General features: G+C 34.4%; 2 long non-coding RNA genes across 2 annotated transcripts in view; both read right to left on the bottom strand.

Moving 5' to 3' along the window:
• LOC145209196 (uncharacterized) overlaps positions 1-8,252 on the bottom strand; it is a 33,753-nt gene extending 25,501 nt beyond the window's left edge. The window contains exons 1-12 of the long non-coding RNA XR_013855025.1: positions 7,959-8,252; positions 7,521-7,623; positions 7,084-7,186; positions 6,643-6,745; positions 6,205-6,307; positions 5,768-5,870; positions 5,331-5,433; positions 4,890-4,992; positions 4,453-4,555; positions 4,016-4,118; positions 3,575-3,677; positions 2,655-3,240 (exon numbers count right to left, since the gene is read on the bottom strand). This is a non-coding gene — a long non-coding RNA (uncharacterized LOC145209196). Of the gene's footprint in view, positions 3,241-3,574; positions 3,678-4,015; positions 4,119-4,452; positions 4,556-4,889; positions 4,993-5,330; positions 5,434-5,767; positions 5,871-6,204; positions 6,308-6,642; positions 6,746-7,083; positions 7,187-7,520; positions 7,624-7,958 lie in introns of the transcript that reaches the window.
• An 804-nt stretch (positions 8,253-9,056) lies between these two features.
• LOC145220824 (uncharacterized) lies at positions 9,057-14,839 on the bottom strand. The gene is made up of 6 exons (XR_013858342.1): positions 14,753-14,839; positions 14,451-14,692; positions 12,876-12,978; positions 10,859-10,961; positions 9,981-10,524; positions 9,057-9,642 (listed from the first exon to the last, which is right to left on the bottom strand). It is a non-coding gene; the product is annotated as an uncharacterized LOC145220824 (long non-coding RNA).
• Between the last annotated feature and the right edge of the window lie 240 nt (positions 14,840-15,079).

Raw genomic sequence — 15,079 nt, 5'->3', positions numbered from 1 at the left:
GTGGCAAGTGTCGGCTACACTTGACCATGAAAATTTGTTTCCGGGCCAAACATAAACAGCACAGCAATGCAGGCTAGTTACAAACAACAAAATTATGTATGCCATTCTAGTCTATCACCCCTGCTGAAAAAGATTTCATGATGACAAAAAACTCACTATCATGGTAATTGATCATTTGCAAAAAAAGTTGATACCTAAAACCATTGCTTTTTTAATGTCCTGATAGAGCAAAACCAAATACCGTATAAATGTAGGGGTGCATTCACGAAGAAAAGAATCTGTCAGTAAATCCAAGCTATGATTCAAATGTCTGTATGTATGTGTCCTTTGGCGACTTTGCACGCCTGTAATAAGAATACAAAAAGACATTTAGAAGTGAAATCAAAGTTTAAAATGCACATGTGGCTTTACCAAGCTTACAGTTCTCAAGAATATTTTGTGGCAAGTGTCAGCTACACTTGACCATGAAAATTTGTTTCCGGGCCAAACATAAACAACACAGCAATGCAGGCTAGTTATAAACAACAAAATTATGTATGCCATTCTACTCTATCACCCATGGTAAAAAAGATTTAATGATGACAAAAAACTTACTATCATGGTAATTGATCATTTGCAAAAAAGTTGATACCTAAAACCATTGCTTTTTTAATGTCCTTATAGAGCAAAACCAAATATATACCGTATAAATGCAAGGGTGCATTCACGAAGAAAAGAATCTGTCAGTAAATCCAAGCTATAATTCAAATGTCTGTATGTGTGTGTCCTTTGGCGACTTTGCACGCCTGTAATGAGAATACAAAAAGACATTTAGAAGTAAAATCAAAGTTTAAAATGCACATGTGGCTTTACCAAGCTTATAGTTCTCAAGAATATTTTGTGGCAAGTGTCAGCTACACTTGACCATGAAAATTTGTTTCCGGGCCAAACATAAACAGCACAGCAATGCAGGCTAGTTATAAACAACAAAATTATGTATGCCATTCTACTCTATCACCCCTAGTGAAAAAGATTTCATGATGACAAAAAACTCACTATCATGGTAATTGATCATTTGCAAAAAAGTTGATACCTAAAACCATTGCTTTTTTAATGTCCTTATAGATCAAAACCAAATACCGTATAAATGTAAGGGTGCATTCACGAAGAAAAGAATCTGTCAGTAAATCCAAGCTATGATTCAAATGTCTGTATGTATGTGTCCTTTGGCGACTTTCCACGCCTGTAATAAGAATACAAAAAGACATTTAGAAGTGAAATCAAAGTTTAAAATGCACATGTGGCTTTACCAAGCTTATAGTTCTCAAGAATATTTTGTGGCAAGTGTCGGCTACACTTGACCATGAAAATTTGTTTCCGGGCCAAACATAAACAGCACAGCAATGCAGGCTAGTTATAAACAACAAAATTATGTATGCCATTCTAGTCTATCACCCCTGGTGAAAAAGATTTCATGATGACAAAAAACTCACTATCATGGTAATTGATCATTTGCAAAAAAAGTTGATACCTAAAACCATTGCTTTTTTAATGTCCTTATAGAGCAAAACCAAATACCGTATAAATGTAGGGGTGCATTCACGAAGAAAAGAATCTGTCAGTAAATCCAAGCTATGATTCAAATGTCTGTATGTATGTGTCCTTTGGCGACTTTGCACGGCTGTAATAAAAATACAAAAAGACATTTAGAAGTGAAATCAAAGTTTTTTCTTAGTAAACTGAAAAACTGAGTCATCGGCAGACAATGTTTCCAAGTTAAATTGAAACTCAAACTTTTAGAATATTATTCCAAAAACGAGTTACAAAACGATTTTGTCTTTGATCTTCATAATTTTGCGACAAAACGACCAAAAACAGTCTCAACTTTTAAGATAAAAAGTTTCACCACGTCTGTTTACAAACAGCTGATCGCTGATGACGCAATGTTTATTTTCACAGTTGTTCAATAAATATGTTTCGCGCTCAATATTTTTCGAAAATAAATGCATATTAACGAACTCCTGAACTTGCTATTCCATCGAGGCGTAAAAGTTGAACTTGCAAATCACTTTTGCAGCAAAAAGACGCACTACTATCGTTCTTAGGCCAATGAAACGGTACTTCTTTATTTGAGTTTGCATTCGGCAAAACGTCATGACGCGATCAATTTTTTCAAAAAAAAGAATTGATTACCCATTTATTGGCACAAAACAAAATCGGACATAGCAAGCAGTAGCTCAATTTCGGCACTGGAAACTTCTGGAAAAATTTTACGTCATAACTAAACACTGAAATCATATTTGCCAAACTCATGAATTATTGCGTCACGTTAATTAGATTCAGAAAACTTCACTAATAAAGTTTTTAAACAACTTCGGCAAATTAAAACACAAAATATTATTTTAACTCCAACAGTGCAATTTTTTCCCCCAAATTCATGCCGCAATTGATAACAAAGTATTTTTTTATGGTATCACTTTTCATGACATGGTCATTAGTGCGTGACCAAATTTCCACAAAAAGCTTGTAAACAAACATTTTTGACAAATCTCAACGGTTACATGTGATTTTATGGACTCCTTTTATTCTATGTTTAAATCAATCTCTATCTGCCTTCTCAAGAAACAACGCAAACATAATCAAGAGATACTTTACAAAATGCAAAACAACACTGATCAATCTAGAAGAAAACTTTATTCACGCCAAAAACATGCAACAGATTTTGAACACAGGCGAAAACATACAAAATAGTATCGACTAAAAAATGACATTTCATTTACTGGAAGCATGCCTTCTACAAAACACACCTTCTATTAAAACTATTTCAGCAACCTTACTGTCTGAGGCGATGCAATGTCAAATGTTTTCAAGCAGGCAGGTTTGTGAAATCAAGGGACACACTAATGAACATATACAGCAATTAGGCTACAAATACAAAGTAGAAAAACAATTGGTGCTGAAAGGATAGGGGTTTGTATCCACATAGGTTAGCCTGTTTGAATCAAAACATAAAAACAACAGCTGGAATTTGAATGTATAATGTCTTATCAAATGTTACCTTCTGAGACCAACACATTAACCCAGAAATGAAAAACGGAAAGACACAATCCCAGTACTATACTCACATGTGGCTTAAAGAGTGCAAATCTGAAAGTATGTTTTTTGACGGGTTTCAATTACACAGCTTTAAAAACTTACAGCGAAGAAAAAGATGCGGAACCCCTGGGTTTAGCATATGTATCCTTCGGCTACTGTGCACGCCTGTAATAAGAATACAAAAAGACATTTAGAAGTGAAATCAAAGTTTAAAATGCACATGTGGCTTTACCAAGCTTACAGTTCTCAAGAATATTTTGTGGCAAGTGTCAGCTACACTTGACCATGAAAATTTGTTTCCGGGCCAAACATAAACAGCACAGCAATGCAGGCTAGTTACAAACAACAAAATTATGTATGCCATTCTAGTCTATCACCCCTGCTGAAAAAGATTTCATGATGACAAAAAACTCACTATCATGGTAATTGATCATTTGCAAAAAAGTTGATACCTAAAACCATTGCTTTTTTAATGTCCTGATAGAGCAAAACCAAATACCATATAAATGTAGGGGTGCATTCACGAAGAAAAGAATCTGTCAGTAAATCCAAGCTATGATTCAAATGTCTGTATGTATGTGTCCTTTGGCGACTTTGCACGCCTGTAATAAGAATACAAAAAGACATTTAGAAGTGAAATCAAAGTTTAAAATGCACATGTGGCTTTACCAAGCTTACAGTTCTCAAGAATATTTTGTGGCAAGTGTCAGCTACACTTGACCATGAAAATTTGTTTCCGGGCCAAACATAAACAGCACAGCAATGCAGGCTAGTTATAAACAACAAAATTATGTATGCCATTCTACTCTATCACCCATGGTAAAAAAGATTTAATGATGACAAAAAACTTACTATCATGGTAATTGATCATTTGCAAAAAAGTTGATACCTAAAACCATTGCTTTTTTAATGTCCTCATAGAGCAAAACCAAATATATACCGTATAAATGCAAGGGTGCATTCACGAAGAAAAGAATCTGTCAGTAAATCCAAGCTATAATTCAAATGTCTGTATGTGTGTGTCCTTTGGCGACTTTGCACGCCTGTAATGAGAATACAAAAAGACATTTAGAAGTAAAATCAAAGTTTAAAATGCACATGTGGCTTTACCAAGCTTATAGTTCTCAAGAATATTTTGTGGCAAGTGTCAGCTACACTTGACCATGAAAATTTGTTTCCGGGCCAAACATAAACAGCACAGCAATGCAGGCTAGTTATAAACAACAAAATTATGTATGCCATTCTACTCTATCACCCCTAGTGAAAAAGATTTCATGATGACAAAAAACTCACTATCATGGTAATTGATCATTTGCAAAAAAGTTGATACCTAAAACCATTGCTTTTTTAATGTCCTTATAGAGCAAAACCAAATACCGTATAAATGTAAGGGTGCATTCACGAAGAAAAGAATCTGTCAGTAAATCCAAGCTATGATTCAAATGTCTGTATGTATGTGTCCTTTGGCGACTTTCCACGCCTGTAATAAGAATACAAAAAGACATTTAGAAGTGAAATCAAAGTTTAAAATGCACATGTGGCTTTACCAAGCTTATAGTTCTCAAGAATATTTTGTGGCAAGTGTCGGCTACACTTGACCATGAAAATTTGTTTCCGGGCCAAACATAAACAGCACAGCAATGCAGGCTAGTTACAAACAACAAAATTATGTATGCCATTCTACTCTATCACCCCTAGTGAAAAAGATTTCATGATGACAAAAAACTCACTATCATGGTAATTGATCATTTGCAAAAAAGTTGATACCTAAAACCATTGCTTTTTTAATGTCCTTATAGAGCAAAACCAAATACCGTATAAATGTAAGGGTGCATTCACGAAGAAAAGAATCTGTCAGTAAATCCAAGCTATGATTCAAATGTCTGTATGTATGTGTCCTTCGGCTACTTTGCACGCCTGTAATAAGAATACAAAAAGACATTTAGAAGTGAAATCAAAGTTTAAAATGCACATGTGGCTTTACCAAGCTTACAGTTCTCAAGAATATTTTGTGGCAAGTGTCGGCTACACTTGACCATGAAAATTTGTTTCCGGGCCAAACATAAACAGCACAGCAATGCAGGCTAGTTACAAACAACAAAATTATGTATGCCATTCTAGTCTATCACCCATGGTAAAAAAGATTTAATGATGACAAAAAACTTACTATCATGGTAATTGATCATTTGCAAAAAAGTTGATACCTAAAACCATTGCTTTTTTAATGTCCTTATAGAGCAAAACCAAATATATACCGTATAAATGCAAGGGTGCATTCACGAAGAAAAGAATCTGTCAGTAAATCCAAGCTATAATTCAAATGTCTGTATGTGTGTGTCCTTTGGCGACTTTGCACGCCTGTAATGAGAATACAAAAAGACATTTAGAAGTAAAATCAAAGTTTAAAATGCACATGTGGCTTTACCAAGCTTATAGTTCTCAAGAATATTTTGTGGCAAGTGTCAGCTACACTTGACCATGAAAATTTGTTTCCGGGCCAAACATAAACAGCACAGCAATGCAGGCTAGTTATAAACAACAAAATTATGTATGCCATTCTACTCTATCACCCCTAGTGAAAAAGATTTCATGATGACAAAAAACTCACTATCATGGTAATTGATCATTTGCAAAAAAGTTGATACCTAAAACCATTGCTTTTTTAATGTCCTTATAGATCAAAACCAAATACCGTATAAATGTAAGGGTGCATTCACGAAGAAAAGAATCTGTCAGTAAATCCAAGCTATGATTCAAATGTCTGTATGTATGTGTCCTTTGGCGACTTTCCACGCCTGTAATAAGAATACAAAAAGACATTTAGAAGTGAAATCAAAGTTTAAAATGCACATGTGGCTTTACCAAGCTTATAGTTCTCAAGAATATTTTGTGGCAAGTGTCGGCTACACTTGACCATGAAAATTTGTTTCCGGGCCAAACATAAACAGCACAGCAATGCAGGCTAGTTATAAACAACAAAATTATGTATGCCATTCTACTCTATCACCCCTAGTGAAAAAGATTTCATGATGACAAAAAACTCACTATCATGGTAATTGATCATTTGCAAAAAAGTTGATACCTAAAACCATTGCTTTTTTAATGTCCTTATAGAGCAAAACCAAATACCGTATAAATGTAAGGGTGCATTCACGAAGAAAAGAATCTGTCAGTAAATCCAAGCTATGATTCAAATGTCTGTATGTATGTGTCCTTCGGCTACTTTGCACGCCTGTAATAAGAATACAAAAAGACATTTAGAAGTGAAATCAAAGTTTAAAATGCACATGTGGCTTTACCAAGCTTACAGTTCTCAAGAATATTTTGTGGCAAGTGTCGGCTACACTTGACCATGAAAATTTGTTTCCGGGCCAAACATAAACAGCACAGCAATGCAGGCTAGTTACAAACAACAAAATTATGTATGCCATTCTAGTCTATCACCCCTGCTGAAAAAGATTTCATGATGACAAAAAACTCACTATCATGGTAATTGATCATTTGCAAAAAAAGTTGATACCTAAAACCATTGCTTTTTTAATGTCCTGATAGAGCAAAACCAAATACCGTATAAATGTAGGGGTGCATTCACGAAGAAAAGAATCTGTCAGTAAATCCAAGCTATGATTCAAATGTCTGTATGTATGTGTCCTTTGGCGACTTTGCACGCCTGTAATAAGAATACAAAAAGACATTTAGAAGTGAAATCAAAGTTTAAAATGCACATGTGGCTTTACCAAGCTTACAGTTCTCAAGAATATTTTGTGGCAAGTGTCAGCTACACTTGACCATGAAAATTTGTTTCCGGGCCAAACATAAACAACACAGCAATGCAGGCTAGTTATAAACAACAAAATTATGTATGCCATTCTACTCTATCACCCATGGTAAAAAAGATTTAATGATGACAAAAAACTTACTATCATGGTAATTGATCATTTGCAAAAAAGTTGATACCTAAAACCATTGCTTTTTTAATGTCCTCATAGAGCAAAACCAAATATATACCGTATAAATGCAAGGGTGCATTCACGAAGAAAAGAATCTGTCAGTAAATCCAAGCTATAATTCAAATGTCTGTATGTGTGTGTCCTTTGGCGACTTTGCACGCCTGTAATGAGAATACAAAAAGACATTTAGAAGTAAAATCAAAGTTTAAAATGCACATGTGGCTTTACCAAGCTTATAGTTCTCAAGAATATTTTGTGGCAAGTGTCAGCTACACTTGACCATGAAAATTTGTTTCCGGGCCAAACATAAACAGCACAGCAATGCAGGCTAGTTATAAACAACAAAATTATGTATGCCATTCTACTCTATCACCCCTAGTGAAAAAGATTTCATGATGACAAAAAACTCACTATCATGGTAATTGATCATTTGCAAAAAAGTTGATACCTAAAACCATTGCTTTTTTAATGTCCTTATAGATCAAAACCAAATACCGTATAAATGTAAGGGTGCATTCACGAAGAAAAGAATCTGTCAGTAAATCCAAGCTATGATTCAAATGTCTGTATGTATGTGTCCTTTGGCGACTTTCCACGCCTGTAATAAGAATACAAAAAGACATTTAGAAGTGAAATCAAAGTTTAAAATGCACATGTGGCTTTACCAAGCTTATAGTTCTCAAGAATATTTTGTGGCAAGTGTCGGCTACACTTGACCATGAAAATTTGTTTCCGGGCCAAACATAAACAGCACAGCAATGCAGGCTAGTTATAAACAACAAAATTATGTATGCCATTCTAGTCTATCACCCCTGGTGAAAAAGATTTCATGATGACAAAAAACTCACTATCATGGTAATTGATCATTTGCAAAAAAAGTTGATACCTAAAACCATTGCTTTTTTAATGTCCTTATAGAGCAAAACCAAATACCGTATAAATGTAGGGGTGCATTCACGAAGAAAAGAATCTGTCAGTAAATCCAAGCTATGATTCAAATGTCTGTATGTATGTGTCCTTTGGCGACTTTGCACGCCTGTAATAAAAATACAAAAAGACATTTAGAAGTGAAATCAAAGTTTTTTCTTAGTAAACTGAAAAACTGAGTCATCGGCAGACAATGTTTCCAAGTTAAATTGAAACTCAAACTTTTAGAATATTATTCCAAAAACGAGTTACAAAACGATTTTGTCTTTGATCTTCATAATTTTGCGACAAAACGACCAAAAACAGTCTCAACTTTTAAGATAAAAAGTTTCGCCACGTCTGTTTACAAACAGTTGATCGCTGATGACGCAATGTTTATTTTCACAGTTGTTCAATAAATATGTTTCGCGCTCAATATTTTTCGAAAATAAATGCATATTAACGAACTCCTGAACTTGCTATTCCATCGAGGCGTAAAAGTTTAACTTGCAAATCACTTTTGCAGCAAAAAGACGCACTACTATCGTTCTTAGGCCAATGAAACGGTACTTCTTTATTTGAGTTTGCATTCGGCAAAACGTCATGACGCGATCAATTTTTTCAAAAAAAAGAATTGATTACCCATTTATTGACACAAAACAAAATCGGACATAGCAAGCAGTAGCTCAATTTCGGCACTGGAAACTTCTGGAAAAATTTTACGTCATAACTAAACACTGAAATCATATTTGCCAAACTCATGAATTATTGCGTCACGTTAATTAGATTCAGAAAACTTCACTAATAAAGTTTTTAAACAACTTCGGCAAAATTAAAACACAAAATATTATTCTAACTCCAAAAGTGCAATTTTTTTACCCAAATTCATGCCGCAATTGATAACAAAGTATTTTTTTATGGTATCACTTTTCATGACATTGTCATTAGTGCGTGACCAAATTTCCACAAAAAGCTTGTAAACAAACATTTTTGACAAATCTCAACGGTTACATGTGATTTTATGGACTCCTTTTATTCTATGTTTAAATCAATCTCTATCTGCCTTCTCAAGAAACAACGCAAACATAATCAAGAGATACTTTACAAAATGCAAAACAACACTGATCAATCTAGAAGAAAACTTTATTCACGCCAAAAACATGCAACAGATTTTGAACACAGGCGAAAACATACAAAATAGTATCGACTAAAAAATGACATTTCATTTACTGGAAGCATGAGATCTACAAAACACACCTTCTATTAAAACTATTTCAGCAACCTTACTGTCTGAGGCGATGCAATGTCAAATGTTTTCAAGCAGGCAGGTTTGTGAAATCAAGGGACACACTAATGAACATATACAGCAATTAGGCTACAAATACAAAGTAGAAAAACAATTGGTGCTGAAAGGATAGGGGTTTGTATCCACATAAGTTAGCCTGTTTGAATCAAAACATAAAAATAACAGCTGGAATTTGAATGTATAATGTCTTGTCAAATGTTACCTTCTGAGACCAACACATTAACCCAGAAATGAAAAACGGAAAGACACAATCCCAGTACTATACTCACATGTGGCTTAAAGAGTGCAAATCTGAAAGTATGTTTTTTGACGGGTTTCAATTACACAGCTTTAAAAACTTACAGCGAAGAAAAAGATGCGGAACCCCTGGGTTTAGCATATGTATCCTTCGGCTACTTTGCACGCCTGTAATAAGAATACAAAAAGACATTTAGAAGTGAAATCAAAGTTTAAAATGCACATGTGGCTTTACCAAGCTTACAGTTCTCAAGAATATTTTGTGGCAAGTGTCAGCTACACTTGACCATGAAAATCTGTTTCCGGGCCAAACATAAACAGCACAGCAATGCAGGCTAGTTACAAACAACAAAATTATGTATGCCATTCTAGTCTATCACCCCTGGTGAAAAAGATTTCATGATGACAAAAAACTCACTATCATGGTAATTGATCATTTGCAAAAAAGTTGATACCTAAAACCATTGCTTTTTTAATGTCCTTATAAAGCAAAACCAAATATATACCGTATAAATGTAGGGGTGCATTCACGAAGAAAAGAATCTGTCAGTAAATCCAAGCTATGATTCAAATGTCTGCATGTATGTGTCCTTTGGCGACTTTGCACGCCTGTAATAAGAATACAAACAGACATTTAGAAGTGAAATCAAAGTTTAAAATGCACATGTGGCTTTACCAAGCTTATAGTTCTCAAGAATATTTTGTGGCAAGTGTCAGCTACACTTGACCATGAAAATTTGTTTCCGGGCCAAACATAAACAACACAGCAATGCAGGCTAGTTATAAACAACAAAATTATGTATGCCATTCTACTCTATCACCCATGGTAAAAAAGATTTAATGATGACAAAAAACTTACTATCATGGTAATTGATCATTTGCAAAAAAGTTGATACCTAAAACCATTGCTTTTTTAATGTCCTCATAGAGCAAAACCAAATATATACCGTATAAATGTAAGGGTGCATTCACGAAGAAAAGAATCTGTCAGTAAATCCAAGCTATAATTCAAATGTCTGTATGTATGTGTCCTTTGGCGACTTTGCACGCCTGTAATGAGAATACAAAAAGACATTTAGAAGTAAAATCAAAGTTTAAAATGCACATGTGGCTTTACCAAGCTTATAGTTCTCAAGAATATTTTGTGGCAAGTGTCAGCTACACTTGACCATGAAAATTTGTTTCCGGGCCAAACATAAACAGCACAGCAATGCAGGCTAGTTATAAACAACAAAATTATGTATGCCATTCTACTCTATCACCCCTAGAGAAAAAGATTTCATGATGACAAAAAACTCACTATCATGGTAATTGATCATTTGCAAAAAAGTTGATACCTAAAACCATTGCTTTTTTAATGTCCTTATAGAGCAAAACCAAATACCGTATAAATGTAAGGGTGCATTCACGAAGAAAAGAATCTGTCAGTAAATCCAAGCTATGATTCAAATGTCTGTATGTATGTGTCTTTTGGCGACTTTGCACGCCTGTAATAAAAATACAAACAGACATTTAGAAGTGAAATCAAAGTTTTTTCTTAGTAAACTGAAAAACTGAGTCATCGGCAGACAATGTTTCCAAGTTAAATTGAAACTCAAACTTTTAGAATATTATTCCAAAAACGAGTTACAAAACGATTTTGTCTTTGATCTTCATAATTTTGCGACAAAACGACCAAAAACAGTCTCAACTTTTAAGATAAAAAATTTCGCCACGTCTGTTTACAAACAGTTGATCGCTGATGACGCAATGTTTATTTTCACAGTTGTTCAATAAATATGTTTCGCGCTCAATATCTTTCGAAAATAAATGCATATTAACGAACTCCTGAACTTGCTATTCCATCGAGGCGTAAAAGTTTAACTTGCAAATCACTTTTGCAGCAAAAAGACGCACTACTATCGTTCTTAGGCTAATGAAACGGTAATTCTTTATTTGAGTTTGCATTCGGCAAAACGTCATGACGCGATCAATTTTTTCAAAAAAAAGAATTGATTACCCATTTATTGGCACAAAACAAAATCGGACATAGCAAGCAGTAGCTCAATTTCGGCACTGGAAACTTCTGGAAAAATTTTACGTCATAACTAAACACTGAAATCATATTTGCCAAACTCATGAATTATTGCGTCACGTTAATTAGATTCAGAAAACTTCACTAATAAAGTTTTTAAACAACTTCGGCAAATCAAAACACAAAATATTATTTTAACTCCAAAAGTGCATTTTTTTTCCCCAAATTCATGCCGCAATTGATAACAAAGTATTTTTTTATGGTATCACTTTTCATGACATTGTCATTAGTGCGTGACCAAATTTCCATAAAAAGCTTGTAAACAAACATTTTTGACAAATCTCAACGGTTACATGTGATTTTATGGACTCCTTTTATTCTATGTTTAAATCAATCTCTATCTGCCTTCTCAAGAAACAACGCAAACATAATCAAGAGATACTTTACAAAATGCAAAACAACACTGATCAATCTAGAAGAAAACTTTATTCACGCCAAAAACATGCAACAGATTTTGAACACAGGAGAAAATATACAAAATAGTATCGACTAAAAAATGACATTTCATTTACTGGAAGCATGCCTTCTACAAAACACACCTTCTATTAAAACTATTTCAGCAACCTTACTGTCTGAAGCGATGCAATGTCAAATGTTTTCAAGCAGGCAGGTTTGTGAAATCAAGGGACACACTAATGAACATATACAGCAATTAGGCTACAAATACGAAGTAGAAACAACAATTGGTGCTGAAAGGATAGGGGTTTGTATCCACATAAGTAAGCCTGTTTGAATCAAAACATAAAAATAACGGCTGGAATTTGAATGTAAGATGTCTCATCAAATGTTACCTTCTGAGACCAACACATTAACCCAGAAATGAAAAACGGAAAGACACAATCCCAGTACTATACTCACATGTGGCTTAAAGAGTGCAAATCTGAAAGTATGTTTTATGACGGGTTTCAATTACACAGCTTTAAAAACTTACAGCGAAGAAAAAGATGCAGAACCCCTGGGTTTAGCATATGTATCCTTCGGCTACTTTGCATGCCTGTAATAAGAATACAAAAAGACATTTAGAAGTGAAATCAAAGTTTAAAATGCACATGTGGCTTTACCAAGCTTATAGTTCTCAAGAATATTTTGTGGCAAGTGTCAGCTACACTTGACCATGAAAATTTGTTTCCGGGCCAAACACAAACAGCACAGCAATGCAGGCTAGTTATAAACAACAAAATTATGTATGCAATTCTAGTCTATCACCCCTGGTAAAAAAGATTTCATGATGACAAAAAACTCACTATCATGGTAATTGATCATTTGAAAAAAGTTGATACCTAAAACCATTGCTTTTTTAATGTCCTTATAGAGCAAAACCAAATACCGTATAAATGTAGGGGTGCATTCACGAAGAAAAGAATCTGTCAGTAAATCCAAGCTATGATTCAAATGTCTGTATGTATGTGTCCTTTGGCGACTTTGCACGCCTGTAATAAAAATACAAAAAGACATTTAGAAGTGAAATCAAAGTTTTTTCTTAGTAAACTGAAAAACTGAGTCATCGGCAGACAATGTTTCCAAGTTAAATTGAAACTCAAACTTTTAGAATATTATTCCAAAAACGAGTTACCAAACGATTTTGTCTCTGATCTTCATAATTTTGCGACAAAACGACCAAAAACAGTCTCAACTTTTAAGATAAAAATTTTCGCCACGTCTGTTTACAAAGGTAGAGCTACTAACACCATAACTCACTTGACACCCAAAGTCGATTAGGGGGCGTAAAGAGCTGAATTTTTTATTTAGCGGCTATAAATGGGTTGGGAAATAAGTTTTTAATTTTTTTACATTAGTAACTTATTTTTTGGGTTAGTTTTATTGAATTTTAGGTGCTAATACCTTACCCCGACCCTAATAGCCCTAACCGTAAGCATTTTTGGAGATATAACCAAATCGAGATATAACCAAAATTCAGCCCCAGTAGGTACATACCATGCATTGTAAGGCAGATTAATTTATTCATGGTGTGTCAAAAAACTGTGTCAAAAACTATTATATACATACACATTTTTGCTTGCTACTGAGGCATTCACTGATACCGGGCTCGCTGTCATCAAAAAATCAACCAGCATTATCATGTCTCATTCGAAGAGCTTTATAGTGGAGAAGAGTATGCTACTCCAAACCATGTAGGATATACATTAAAAAAAGTCTTGTACTGCATTTGGCACACACCTTTTTTCCCGGTACAATGTTTAAATTGTTTTTACAAGTTTGGTAACATTCCCAAGTGATAGGACGTATATTACGATTTTTGACTGGTTTACTGTGGACTTGAAAAGGATCACAACACTTCTTCTGCAAGGAAGGGTGCCGACCAATGTAATTGTACTTGTGGAAATACATGGGTTCTCCAAACAACATTCATTACCCTTATCAGCAGCAACTCGGTTATTCAGAAGCACGCGCTCTTTATCTGTTAGAGAGTCAATTGGTAAAATACCTTGTTTTTGTGTTGGATATGTCTTTTTGTGGCATTCAGTATCCAGTGAGACACCTACACTACACTTTTGCATCTTAACAACTTTTAATCACAAAATAGGGCACATAAAATATAGATAATAGAAGCAGTATCACAAAAATATCTGAAAAATGAACCTGTTTTTTATTATGACCCTGCTTGAAACAAATTACAAAAGGCAAGCACAAAATGAAGAACAAGTAAGGTACTCAACAAGAGCTTTCATTTGAGCCATTACTCAACTTTCTAGCTAGTGTGCTCTTCAAGATATGAGCTTTTAAAGTTGTCGTTACGCATGAATGCACATTTGCATACCCCCAAACTGAACCCCCTGTTTTTTAAAAACATGAAAAAACTGTAATGAGGTGATTGAGAATGTCCTAAAGGTTCACCTAACCTACTAAAATGACCACAATATACTACAGCACACAGACCTACCTTTCAGATGCTGAATGTTGTTTCAAAGTCTTGGATTAGAAAGAAAAACTGCCTCAGCCTTTCAAGCCCATAAGCTCCATCTTGGCACGACAGTGATATGAAAGGTGAAGGTGACAGGCAAAAGAAAAATAGCACCCAGTCTTGTCATAATTTGGGATGGAGTAGAAGACATGTTTTGGATTTCATTCTCTCTGTTGCAATTCAGATCTTTGGATTGCGTTGATTATTAATCCTCTAGAAATCTAACAAAACATAAGGTACACGGTAAATTCGTAAATAAAATCGTATATAAGGCGGAAAACCTTCTTAGTTCTTAGTAAACTGTAAAACAGGTTCATCGGCAGACAATGTTTCCAAGTTAAATTGAAACTCAAACTTTTAGAATATTATTCCAAAAACGTGTTACCAAACGATTTTGCGTTAATCTTCATAATTTTGCGACAAAACGACCAAAAACAGTCTCAACTTTTAAGATAAAAATTTTCGCCACGTCTGTTAACAAACAGCTGATTGATGACGCAATGTTTATTTTCACAGCTGTTTAATAAATATGTTTCGCGCTCAATAATTTTCGGAAATAAATGCACATTAACGAACTCCTAAACTGTGGGTTCCATCGAGGCGAAAAA

This window comes from Phallusia mammillata, chromosome 1 (assembly GCF_965637545.1).
Source record: "Phallusia mammillata chromosome 1, kaPhaMamm4.hap1.1, whole genome shotgun sequence".
In the NCBI taxonomy this organism is placed as follows: domain Eukaryota; kingdom Metazoa; phylum Chordata; class Ascidiacea; order Phlebobranchia; family Ascidiidae; genus Phallusia; species Phallusia mammillata.
The sequence above is the reverse complement of the archived record's forward strand: the minus strand, read 5'-3'. Positions and strand labels throughout refer to the sequence as shown.